We start from the raw sequence: 13,518 nt of genomic DNA on the forward strand, positions 1-13,518 counted from the left end.
AAAGCAAAGAAGAACCCCGGCTAGAACAGGGAGGGGAGGAATCTCATAGCACTAATAACCTAGCAAACAGGAGCTCCGGGCCAAAATGTAAGTGAAGGTAGCTACCTAGGGAGGCACACAGATGACCTTGAGATTCTGTTTTTATGAATAGCACAGGCATGGGGAACTGGGGCACTGGCCAGGGCCTGCCTAGGGGGCTGGTCTAATAGAAACCCCTCAGCCATAAAGCTGGGATACTAAAGGCCATGTGTTTGATGTGAAGGTGAAGCAGCAGCAGAAGCTCAGGATGGGTACATGGGTCAATCACAGTCACAATCTTCAGGGTAAGCAGCATGAGAAATTTCACACCATTTCTTCTTTTCTGAGCAGGTGAAGTGTCTATGCTGAGAAAAAGAGAAGGTCTTTAAAGGAGATTAAAAATGATGCCAATATACAAGCATTTATTTGTTTCAGCTTTGGGTTATGGGTATTTTGGCAGCAAAATCCAGTCTTTGCTTTTGGGGACACATCATAAGCACCCTGTATGGTCATGTGACAAAGTTCTCCCCAATGGAGTGGGAGCAAAAGCCGCACGGCTCACGTACAGGCCTGGCCCACACAAACTCCCACATGGGCTCCTCTGCCTCCTCTGCCTTGGCACTGAATGAGGATGGTGGTGCCCAGAGAGGAGCGTGAACAGACCCCATCACCAGAGTTCCTGGTTGTGAGTACAGGCCACCCACAGACATGAACGACCATGAGAAAACAGACAGTAGCCACTGTGCTGAACCACTGATCCGCTGGGGTCAGGATGGCTTCCCCTTGGGATAAACTAAGTAATGCAGAACCCAAGCGCCTGTCATTCTGAAGACTACAGACGTGCTGCTCCTGCATCTCCAAATGGCAAAGAACTGGGGATGGGCGTGAAGGAGAGGAGTGGTGAATCCTGAGAACGGCAAGAGAGAAGGGGGAAAACCATGAACTTCCTAATTGCCTTCATTATTATGGGGACCATTGCTGATTATGAAGAATAAAGCAAATCAGGCCAATATCCTGTTGCTACAATCCCACATTAGCAACTCCTCCTGTGGCCCTTCCTGATGACGTCCCTTCCATGTCCTGAGAGGTGACCACGTCCTGACCTTAATTAAAATCTCTTTAATCATTCCCTTGCTTCATAGGCTTGTAGACATATGCATGTATCTCTAAGCCTATGATTAATGCCCGATATTTCCTTTTAAATTTTTAAATAAATCATATATATGTAGCTTTACGTAAGTAGAATCATTTTGTACATTGTGATGGTTAATCTTTTGTGCCAACTTGACTGCCAGGGGTGCCAGACTAACTAGTATTTCGGGTGCTTCTATGAAGGTGTTTGCAGATGAGATTAGCATCTGAATCAGTAATGCAGATGCCCTCCCTCACCCCTGAGCTTGCTGCATCCAGTCAGCTGAGGGCCTGCATAGAACAACAAAGGTGAGGAGGGAAGAATTTGCCCTTTTCCCTTCCAGCCCCCCTGCTTGATCTGGGACATCAGTCTTCTCCTGCTTTAGGACTGGGATTCATACCATCACCTGGTATAAACATCACGCCCCTAGACTCGGGCCCCCAGCTATGCCGAGGGCTCCCAGCAGATCCTGGGACTTCCCAGCCTCCATAATCATGTGAGCCAGTCCCCTACAATAAATCTCTTCACATTCATATCATATTAGTTCTATTTCTCTGGAGAACCCTGATTAATCTAATATGTACATGGTCTCCTGTGATTGATAATTTTAGTAAATACTGTGTTTGTGAAATTCATGCCTGTGGATGTATGTAGTTGTTAATTTCATTTTTTGCTGTTAAATAATGTTGTATTTTGTGAGTATCTAAAATGTACATATTTGTGTTAACAGAGTTGGACTCCTTCCAGTTTTTGCTGTTATAAACAATACTGCTATGAACAGTCTTAAACATGCCTCCTTGTGAGCAAGAGCTTACTCTTCTCTAGTTTATAAATATAAATATATATATTTATTTAAATATACAAATATTTATTTATATATACATATACGTACACATATATATGCACACACACACACACAAAAAAACAATTTACAGACTCACAATAGTGTAAGAAGAGTTTCTATTGCTTCCCACCCCTGTCAACACTTGATACTGTCACATTTTTTTTCCCCAAAACTAGTACATGTGTATACCATTTGGAATGGTGCACCATTCTGGTTTTAATTTGAATTTTTTTGGTTACCAATGAAGCTAGCACCTTTTTGTATCTTTATTAGTCATTTGCGTTTCCTCTTCGTGCAGTATGTGTGGAATCTCTTGCTTATTTTACCACTGGGTTGTTTGTACTTTAGGCATTTGTAGGAGCTCTTTATATATTCTTGATATCAATCCTTTGTCCTCTTGCTATATTTTCTCCCAGATTATAGCTTGTCTTTTTTTTTTTTCTTTACTCTTTAAATGCAGCCTTTTGATGGATGGAAGTTTTAAATTTCATTGTGTTTAAATTTTGTGTCTTATTTAAGAAATTTTCCTTCACATCAAGGTTAGTGGTGACTTGAGTCTCAAACCCAAACAAAAACTGGCTTATGCATATAAATCTTCAGATGCAGATTCCCCACTCCAGGCAAAGGTAGACAAAGGCAAGTTTTTTGTCTACTTCTCTTTTTTTCTGTAAGGTGTATTTTGCCTACAACATCTCCCTTCCCCCAGGGAGAAGGCAGAACCAAAATGGCCCCTCATAATTGCCCAAATTGAGGTAAGGGGTCCTGACCTTTGCACTCCTACACTGGCCAATTATGGCATTCAAGCTTTTCTCAGGACAGGCGCAGTTTGCCTTGGGCAAGGCTAGCCCCTTCAGCAGAGTGCTGTCCCTGGGGAGTGAGGGGAAATTAATGTTTCAGTCTCAGGGAGGATCTCGGTGGTGTCCCATAACACCCATTGTACTAAGAATGGGAAATAATTGAAACACAATGGTTCTAGAGTGGATTCCTGCATATCCATCTCCTTAGAACTGAAGAAAAAGCTCAGAAACATCAGGAATAGAAATGCACAGATGAATCCAGAATACAATAACACTGGTTTTATTAATTATTTATAAATTATGAGAAAGAATGGATGATTCAATGTATTTTAGAGTGACATGGGATTAACTATTTTAACAAAATTAAAGTTATGCCCTTCATTTACCCTCCCTTATTTAGGACACAGATTTACTCTGTGGAACAGAGATCTAAAACATCCAATGACTTAAATAAAATAATTATTACTCTTTTATTTCAAATTCTGGGTGCAGGAAGTCTAGGAGTAGAGCAGTGGCTGTAATTTGCTGACTGTCCACATTCCGTTTATCTGGTTGCTCCACTATCACCAGTGGCACTGTTTGAAAGTTCCAGGGTGTTACATAAACATGTTTTAAGCAGCAAGCTGGAGGATGAAGAGAGGAAAAGGATCCTCCCTTTATGAACAAGATCCAGAAATTACTAACATCCCTTCTGCCCACCTTCCATTGGCCAGATCATAGCTGAGAGGAAGGCCAAGACATGTACCTTTATTCTGAGCAACTGCGCCTTCCAAATAGTAGGCCTTTTACTTCTATGCTAGAGAAAGCAAGCATTAATATTGGAGACCACCTCTGTCACACACTTCAATTCCAGATGAATTAAATTTTTACATGTAAAAATGAAACCATAAACTATTGGTAAAAGTTTATGCAAGCATGTGGGGAATGAACCTGGTCAAATGTATTAATAGTATTATTATAATCAAGCCTGTTGATCTAAGATTTCCACTTCTAGTTATTTATCTTAAGAAAGAAAACAAGGATGTGTGTTACATTTAAGTGCAATAAGTAGCACATTATTGTGAATATTCTTAAAAAATTGTGAACAACAGGGTTGTTAAACATTCAACAATAAGGGATTGGTAAAATAATGACCTCTCTTTATGTCTTTATGTAGAGTTGATTTAGCTCTACAATAGAATACTAGATAGTCATTAAGTATTTTGTGGCAAAAAATATTTGGTACAATGGGAAATATTCAACATATTGGGTGGACAAATTTCGAACTTATATGTATAATAGGATCCCATTTTTCTAAGAAGCACATGCGTAGATAAGAAATCTAAAAATGTGTAAGACAAAAGTTAACATTGCTTATCACTATTTGCCTATATACTTTTCCCAAACATTAACAAAGTATTACTATGCAAGCAAAAACAAAATAATTTTAAGAAATAATCTAAAATGTTGGTAGCATTTAAGATGCATGCAGTGTAACACACAGGTCCTGTGGGTGACGTCATAGAGAGAGTGGTACTTGGCATAACTCTTGATGGCTCTTGAGGGACATAGAATGTTATGTCTAGAAAAGAAGAGAAGCATTTGTAATGGTCTAGTGATGTGGAAGAGTAAAGTCTGTTAAAGGAAGAATGTGGAATTTAGTTTAGTGTGTTGGCGAGGCGGGAAAGCCAGGTTAGCATCTGACTGCAAAGCGATATCAACCTCTTCCTTTAGAACAATGAGCCATTAAAGATGTCAGCTGGCGGGGGTAAAATGATTAGGTCTGACCACTGACATAGGCAAGGTGTGTGTTTCTGGTCCCTCACGTCCTCCGCTGTGGCTCTCCCTTCTCTGTCACTACTCCCCAGCAGATGGTCAGCAGCATCCTTGGTCTTTCATCTACATCGTGCTTTCAAGAAAGTCTCACTCTTAAATAAATCGTTGCATCTTGTTTCCCCCTCCCCAGATTTATATGTTGAACCCTAACCCCCAGTGTGATGGTATTAGGAGGTGGGGGGTTTGGGAGGTGACTAGTCATGAGGGTGGGGCCTCATGAATGGGGTTAGTGCCCTTATAAAAGAGACCCTGGAGGGTTCCCTCACTCCTTCCACCACATGAGGACACAGAGAGAAGATGGCCGGCTATAAACCAAGAAGCAGGACCTCATCAGACACCCAATCTTCTGAAGCCTTGATCTCAGACATCCCAGCATCCCGAGCTGTGAGAAATAAATGTCTGTTGTTTATGAGCCCCTCAGTCTATGGTAATTGGCTACAGCAGCCCCAACACACTAAGACACACTTTGTAACTCAAATGTGTTTCTTTTCACTAGACATATGCAATCAGAATGTTCCTCATCTACCTGACCCTTGGAGAAATTTTAATTTCATTTATATATTTACACATATCCTTCTGATAAATTCATTAACATGATTGTATCAGTTAAGCTTTTTAGTGCATTTCAATAACAAATTTGATTCATTCCATAGTTTTTCATGCTTACATAAAGTGTCACATCCACATCCACACATAAGCACATGTATAGGGTCTTTGTTATTATTTGTTTTATTAAAAAGTGGGATACTACACATACTTTACTGAAAGTGCATTTCTTTCTCATCAATAACTGGAAATATCTTCAAGTTAATGAGTGTAATTCTAAGTTATTCTTTTCAAAACTGCACATCTAACAGTTTCCCTTTAATAGAGTTGTAGTCATTTCCTTACTGGCAGATTTATTTTGTTCCCAGTTCTTCATCACTACAAAGCAATAAACATATGCATACTTGTTGTCTTGGGGACACCCTAAAAGCAGGGTCGCTGGGTCAAAGGATATGTTTATTACAGTTGTAATAGGAAGTGGCCAGATTGCTTTCCAAAAAGGCTGTAACACTACATTCCCAGGGGCAGTGGGAAAGAATATTCTCCTGTCCAGATCTCCACAGTGTAGCTCTTTTTGACATTATTGTTGCCAGCCTGCTGGGTACAAAAGATATTATTTTTTAAATTTGCATTTCTCTGACCACTGGTAACTTTCAGCATCTTTTCACATGGTGTTCTTGTCTATGAGTTATTATTTATCACCTTCTTTCCAATTTTTTGTCCCTTCATAATCTTTTTTGATATAGGGCTGGCTGGCTGGTCAATTTAGATTCTCCCTGGCCTCTGCTGACCCAGTGCCCCTGAGTTCTGTTAGAAATTCACATTAAAACATGAACTGACTCCTCTGCACAAGTCTCTCCCTGGAGAGAGTTAGCGTGCCCTACTCAAGTCAGACAAGCTCCAGGCAGGAGGAACTGGGAAATGCTCACATTCCTCTTCTGGGGTATAACAGGTGTACAGAACACAAATTCCCAACTCCTTAAACACCTAAGTGATTTATATACCTTATCAAAAATTGCAGGTCTGTAGCTTGGGGATAAGGTCTCCCAAACTGGGTCAAACACACCTTTGAAAACAAGTACTAGCTTGCAAATAAAGCATTCTCTGGGCACAACAGGATTTCAGAATGACAGATGTGACCCTGGGCGGTCTCAAAGGATTCTCTGATAGGGTGGCATATTTTCTCTCCTTGATTACTTAGGGTCTGCTCACCATTCTAATCTCTCCCAGCCAGCTGCATGCAGCAGATTATTACCTAGTCAAGACAGAACACAGCCAACTGCGGTGGAGGCGTTGGTCATTACACTGTCACACTGAGCAGTCACTGAAACCAGCCCTTTCCCTTGGAGCCCTCTAATAATTAAAATGATGTGGATTGCTCCAGCACCTTGTCACTACAATGAAAAAAAACCGAGAGAATTCAGCCTTGATTTTATGACTAACATTACCTGACTTTCTAAGGAGTTAATTGTACAAGGACTAATGCCCACTAGGAATTTTCTGCTCTTAGTTGCTACCCATCATTATCCATCTGCCCACTACATTGTCAGCTGAGAGCACAGGCTGCTCTAACTGGTTCTTACCTGTTTGCTCCAAAATAATAACAATAAAAAAGGAGAATGCTCTGCTTCCTTTTCCAAAGTAATAACCTTTTTGGTAATAAAATAATTATATAACCATAGACACGAAAGTGGAAAAGACCATCCCTGTATGTTGGCAGATCCCCAGATCAAAGCAAGGTAATAGATGACTTGCCCAGTTACAGTAAGCCAATGTCAGGATCAAGAACCCTAACACGCATACCAGGATAATAGCATGAATATTAGAATGTTCATGGATGAGTTCGGGAAGCCTGTGAAACTGTGTGAGAATTGCATGAGCATTTTATTCTTTTTTTTACAGGAAAGAGTCCATGGTCTTTATCAGATTCCCAAAAGGTTCCAAAACGAGGTGTCCAAAATGAGTTAAGGATTATTATTCTAGAGGAAGCTCAAGCCCTCATTCTAGCTGCCAGGAGGGGGGCTCTTATATGGATCAAGGACAAGTCAGAAACCCCAAAGATACACAAGTAGGACGCAGGCAGCAGAAGGCGTGGGACTTTTGGTGCAAGATCGAAGGAAATTATAACTCTCTTTCAGCTTATGGTTTTATTTTCTGTGTGTTCTTTCCTCTCAGGAGGCAGAGGTGATGAAATGGAGCTCTGAGCGCCCTCAGTTTGAGACTTTCATTCATTCTTTGATGTCAGAGGGGCCCAATGGTGAGGCTGAGGGAACGGAAGCCTACAGAGATGGCCTTGGCAGGTTCCACTCCTCTCCTGCCTTTCTCAACCATCACCATCTTTGGTGCACAAGAGCATGGGCCAGCTGGAGCAGGTAGGACTGAAAAACAAAAGACAGAGTTGGTTGGACACTTGTCCGATCTTCCTTGAACCCAATGATTAGCAGGAGCCAAGAATTTCATGCTATTCAGCCCAATCCACAGGAGCAATGGACCAGTTGAGGTTGGTGTAGGAGCCCGACTAGTAACAAGGCAGGTGCACTACTTACCTGCAGACGCTACTCTGTGCATCCCTGGGAGCTCCAGCTCAGGAACAAGTGGCTCCTTGGGGACAGTGCTTGGAGACAGGCCACATTCAACATGACTAACATAATTTACTTCTAATTATCCATGGCATCTAACTGCGTTCAGGCATCCAGCAGACATCATTAGTGGGTTGTGTTGGGGAAAGGCAAGTTCATTTTAATGGCAATGCTAGGAGAACCAGATTTGCAAAATAAGTCTGACATACGTAGTCCAGCAAAATTTTTCATATGTATATGTTTGTACAGGCAGACATTTGTATGTGTGAGTAAAATACTTCCCTGTGGTAAAAGGAGTGATTTTTGCCACTCCTTCAGATGTTCTGCACCACTAGTATCCCTCAGTAATGGAAATACTCAAGAAATAGACACTACTCTTATATCCTCCTCTTTCCTTATATCTCGTTTATGTTCAATAGCCCAGCATGTCTAAAAACTACATGGTGCCTCCTTTCAGTCACCAGGAAATACATGCATTGCTGTTAATCCTGTGCTAAGTTTCAGGGGTCTCATGCACAGCAGAGCTTCAGCTCCAGTGAGTTTTGGTTTGAAAGCTACTGCATCAGGATTCTGTGCCTTCAAAGATGATGTATGTATTTTATAAGTATGTAGGGAGGGTTCACTTTCTGCAAGTCCCTGTTCGAAGAGCTGGAGACCCAGAAGCTAAAATCACTGCCTTTTAAGGGGGTTGTGTTTGTGGAAGGAGATGAATAAATAAAAATACTCATGTGAGGTGGTGGCAACTGCTAGGAGAAAAAAGCAGGAAAGAGGGATGGGGGCTGCCGGAATGGGGGAGGGTAGTGTGTGTGTGTCCTTTAGGAGGGAGCAGGCCTCACTGCAGAGGAGAAACCTCAACAGAGACCCAGAGGAGAGAACACGCCGTGTGGATGTCTGCGGGAAAGCGCTCCAGGCAGAAGGAACTGCCAGGGCAAAGGCCCTGGGGCAGAACAGGCTTGGAGGCCAGTGTGGACGAAGCAGAGTGACCAGGTGTCAGGGATGCAACAGGGCCTGTAGCCTGGCACCCAGCGGTAGAAAGTGACTATGATGCATTACTTAATTAATATTTTTTCCTGAGCTGCTGAACAAAATAACTGCATTTTTAAAAAAAGAATTTAAATACAAAAAGGTGGTTTCTGGAAAAAAGGTGCTATGGACGTTTCCTACTAATCCCTCTCTGTTTCTTGCAAACCTTTACCTCCTTAAGGTGCCCGTACTCCTGTTTCATGGCTTAAGATTTCAACCTTTAAACTCGAGCTCGGGAGGCCCAGAGGCGCCTGTGTGTATGTCAGCAAAGCAGACCCACACGCACATGCTGGGAGAGTGGAGTGCCGGCCCTTGGCCCATTGGCACCACACCGGGGCGGAGGCGGGGACCCGCGTGGTCACTGGCTCCACGCCAGCACGGACGGGGCTGCCGAGGGTGGCATCCTGAGAAGGGGACGCCGGCTGTGCTCGCACCTGCAGGGCTGTCTGTACTGCACCCACTGCTCATGCCTGCATCCGGTGGCCACAAGCAAACAGGGCATCGGCCCCGGTCACCACTTCTGGGTTTCTTTTCCAAGCCGAGGTGGAATTCCAATGGGCCCACTGCCCACCGTCCTCCTAATAATCCACGTGCCTCCCCCATTTCCTTGTAAACCCCGGTCACCGGCCACATACCATCATCCCCTGCAGCAGTGACCTGGTCTGCACCCTGAGCCGTCCCCAGGTCGTGTCGTGTTGGCTTTTCCTCCTAATTACAGTAAGATTTCACCCACCCTTCCCTCTCCTGCTGCGAGCCTCGTCCCTCCCGGCGTCACCATCGTGGCCAAATGACTCAGCCGGCAGCCCGCTGCCCTAACCCAGTCCACTGGGTGCAGTGGGGTCTTTCTAAAGGGCAGATCTGAGCCCATCACTGTTCTGGGTCACTTGGGATAAAATCCAAAATCCTTCCTATGGCTGACAAGGGCCCTGAATGACCTTTTTCCTCACCTGCTTCTCTGACTCAGGGACTCACCTGCCTCCCTTGTGTCCCCAGCTCCAGCCCCGCGTCCTGCTTCTGCTCTCGGACATGCGCAGTTACTTCAGGGGCTGCACCTGCGCCGCCTCTGCCTGAAACGCGCGGCCCCGGGCCCTCCTCTGGGTGGTGGGGCCTCCTCACCGGTGTGGTTGAGCAGGCACGGCTCCTCCTGGGCAGTGCCCTTCCTCACACTTGACTGAGATACATACCCTTCCTCTCTGGCTTGTTAGCCCCAGAACTTTTGTTTTATGGTACTCAGAAAAACGGCCCTTGATTCATTATGTGCTTGTCTGTTTATTGTCTAGCCTATGAACTCCACGAACGCAAGGATTCCCTCTTCCCCTTAGCCATGTATTCCCAGCATGTGTTAAAGAAAAATTGTATTCAAGACACCTTAAAGATGGTAAGGTAGACAATTTTCAGGGCGACTACATCAGTGGGGTTTTGTAGCAGAGGAGAGATGGGTCTAAACTCCACCTCCAATGAGGACAAGTAGAGATTTATGGCCAAGGAGCAGGGTGGGGGTCAGTGGGTGGAAAATTAGCAAAAGGAAATATCAGGGCTGGGGAATAATTGCTAAACCTACTCAACAGGATTCTTGCTGAAGGCAGGCCACGGTGACAGAGTTATGGGGGTGGGGTGGGGGGCCAGGAATTTGATCAGATATCCCTGGAAGGGGATTTTTCTACAAAGTAACCCAGCAGGATTCTTATCAGCCAAGGACAGAGCTCAAGATCAGGGCCTTGAGGGCTTAGCAGAGCCTGAGAACAGCTGGGTCAAGGGCACAGCCTGTCACACCTTGAACACGAACAATGCCTGGCACACATACTTAGGTGGCCAGTGAGTATTAAGTGAATTAAATGGTTGAAAATCTGTTGATGGAGGAATGAGTGTGATTTACATATAAAGCTGCCTGCTCTAATTTTATTCATAATATGCACACACAGGTTCTTTGCAAAAATTGAAAATGATTTTAATAATTTAAAATTTCCTTAACTACATCTGAAATTGAATTATCTTTGAGTTCATTTCTCTATACAGCAAAATAAAGGGCCTTGAAAAATATAGCTGTCCCACAATAGATACATAATTCTCTAAGTGATTTTTTAAAAAACATCACTATAGATTTAGAAAGTAATGTTTCATTTTAGAATAATATTATTTATATAGTGTTCCCAAAGCAGAGAAAACCAATAGCAAAGGTTCCAAGCATCTAAGGGAAGCCTGAAATATTAGCAATTGTTTCATCAGTCACTTATAAAACATTCTAGGCAGCCTGGATGCCCATTGCTTTGCCCAATAAACAATAAAGTAATGACTCTTCCTATTCAAAATCATGACTACAAATTTTAAAATCATTTCACGGTGAGTGGACAGCCAAGTTATGCTGCAGATGTATTATTATAAAGACACAGGGTGCCTTAAATTAATTCTCAAAACAAAGCACATTAGATCAGCTTCGGGATATTTTTTTGTTTTGTTTTGCTTCTGGCACCTAAGTCAAGCCTTAAAAGGGTGTAAGCTACACAGCCGGGATACTCCCCCTGGCTGCTGGGATCACTGACTGGGAGGTCAAGTGATTCACTTTGCATTTAAGTAGATAACACACCAGAGACCTTCTGTGAATCAAAATGTGATCTCCCCCAAAGACTCAAGAAGATTTAATGACCTTTAAGTCCAAGCACTGCTTGATTCTCAAGCATAGCAATGATTCTCTTAGTGTGTCTGTATTTTCCTTTTTCTTTGGTTTTGATTTTGTACTTTTTCTTTCATGAAGTGTCGTGTCCTTGTTTTAAAAATGCTTCAGGGTTTTTTCTAAAAGGAGTTGAATTTGGCAAAACTCAATATATAAAAAGTTTTACATTCACTTTATAATTGTGATACTCTTATGTAAATTTTAAAAACAAAATAATCCTAAGTCATGCTTAGAGAAGTACTCATATGAAGTAAAGGTACAAAAACACTCATGGGAAGACATACCAATTTGGGGATAGTGGGGACCTCCTGGAGAAGAAAAGAATGGGGTGAGCTGGTGGTTGTGATTTAGCTTTAAAATTTGTAGCATTATAATGCTGTACAAAAAATGAGATTTGCTGGATTGCAAGAAAATTAAAAAGAAACAAACCAACCAACACCAGAACCCAATGTAGAGATGCTCCAGAGCGAAAATGAATCTGAGGGACCTAGTTACCTGAAAGTGGGGCTTGCAGGCCAGACCAGAGGACTGGGAGCCACAGCAAGCCAGAGGCAGAGAGAGTACTCTTCGCTGAGTTCCTCTCTCCCCGTGAGTCAGCCTGAGCAGACAGCCCAATCACACTCGGAGGAAGAAAACCTGAATTACAGGCGGGTGCAAGAGCCGGGAATGGGTGCCACCCAAGCGGAGCCAGACCCCAGCACGTGAGGGATAACAGGGCAACAGGTCCAGGTATCATCCGAGGGAGTAACATGAGCCCACAGAGAAACACACATGTCCAAATGTGAGCTGGAGAAACAACATAAGGAAAAACACAATTCCTTATTTTAAGGTAAACAAAAAAAAAAAGCATGTTTTCAGGAGAATACTAGTCATTTGAAGCAAAGAGTTATAAGGAACAGGCAATTGCATGTTATCATCACAGTAAGAAACCCAGTGGATGGATTGAATATCAGAATGAATATAGTCAAAGAATGAGCTAGTAATTTGGAAAAACACATGAAGAAATTCTCCCAGAAGAAGATTAAAAAGCAAAATATAAAATAAATATTGAGAGAGGATAGAAGAAATTCAGAAGAAAATACAATAAAGGGGAGGATGATGGTGGAAATATTTGAAGAAATAATGACCGAGAATTTCCTGCAATTAGAAAAAGAAGGAAGGTCACAGATGGAAAGGGTTTAGAAAATGCCAACAGAATAGACAAGAAATCCACACTTTGTCATGTTACAGTAAAATTTAAGACCATCAAAGTCAGAGAGAAGATTCTGGAAACAGTGGAAGCAAAATCAAATATTAGAGTTTTCCACAATGAGATTAGATGAGACAAAATGTTTTCAACATGTTGAAGGAAAAATTAATTGGAACCTAGAATGTTTTTGTCCAGCTGAATTTTTGTTTAAAGTGCAATAAAGATATCTCCACACATCATTGTCGCTGAAGGAGTAACAGAAAGACTTTCTCTGAAATCACTCTTGGAGGAAGTACGCTAGCTAAAGAGAATGCATCCAGAAGGTACAGAGCAATATGTTCAGGAAGAAAGGTGAGTAAGTCTGTATTCAGATTTCATACACATGATTCATAAGCATGTACTTTTTTGTGTCTGGGCTTTTTGCTTAGCCTAATGCCTTTGAGATACCTCCACATTATTATATATGTCATCCATGACACTCTCAATTATTCAAAATTTTAGGGATCAGAGGGAAGGGAGTCAAAAGGGCAACACCATGGATTTCAAAGCCCTGAGTTGAAAAATCCTGACTCCTTTCAGTTGTGACTTCAGACAAATGATGTTATCTAAGGGTTGGCTGTTTGGACAAAACTCTAAACCTCAGCTTCCTCAACTTAAAATGACTATAAAAAAATCCTCAGCTCATGAAGTTGTTAAGATTGAGATAAGATAAGTGAGAACATGGTGCTAGACACATAATAGTTGTTCAAAAAATAAAAAGTTTTGCTCATTCTGAATACAGTAGGCCATTTACATTAGGGGGAGTGTTGCATATTTTCCTCGGTTTTTGTCCCCACCGCAACAGAGAATTAAAGGGCAGAGACACAGTGGTGAAGCAGAGTAAAAGTTTTACTTAAAGTTACTT

The sequence above is a fragment of the Manis pentadactyla genome, chromosome 1 (assembly GCF_030020395.1).
Source record: "Manis pentadactyla isolate mManPen7 chromosome 1, mManPen7.hap1, whole genome shotgun sequence".
NCBI lineage: Eukaryota > Metazoa > Chordata > Mammalia > Pholidota > Manidae > Manis > Manis pentadactyla.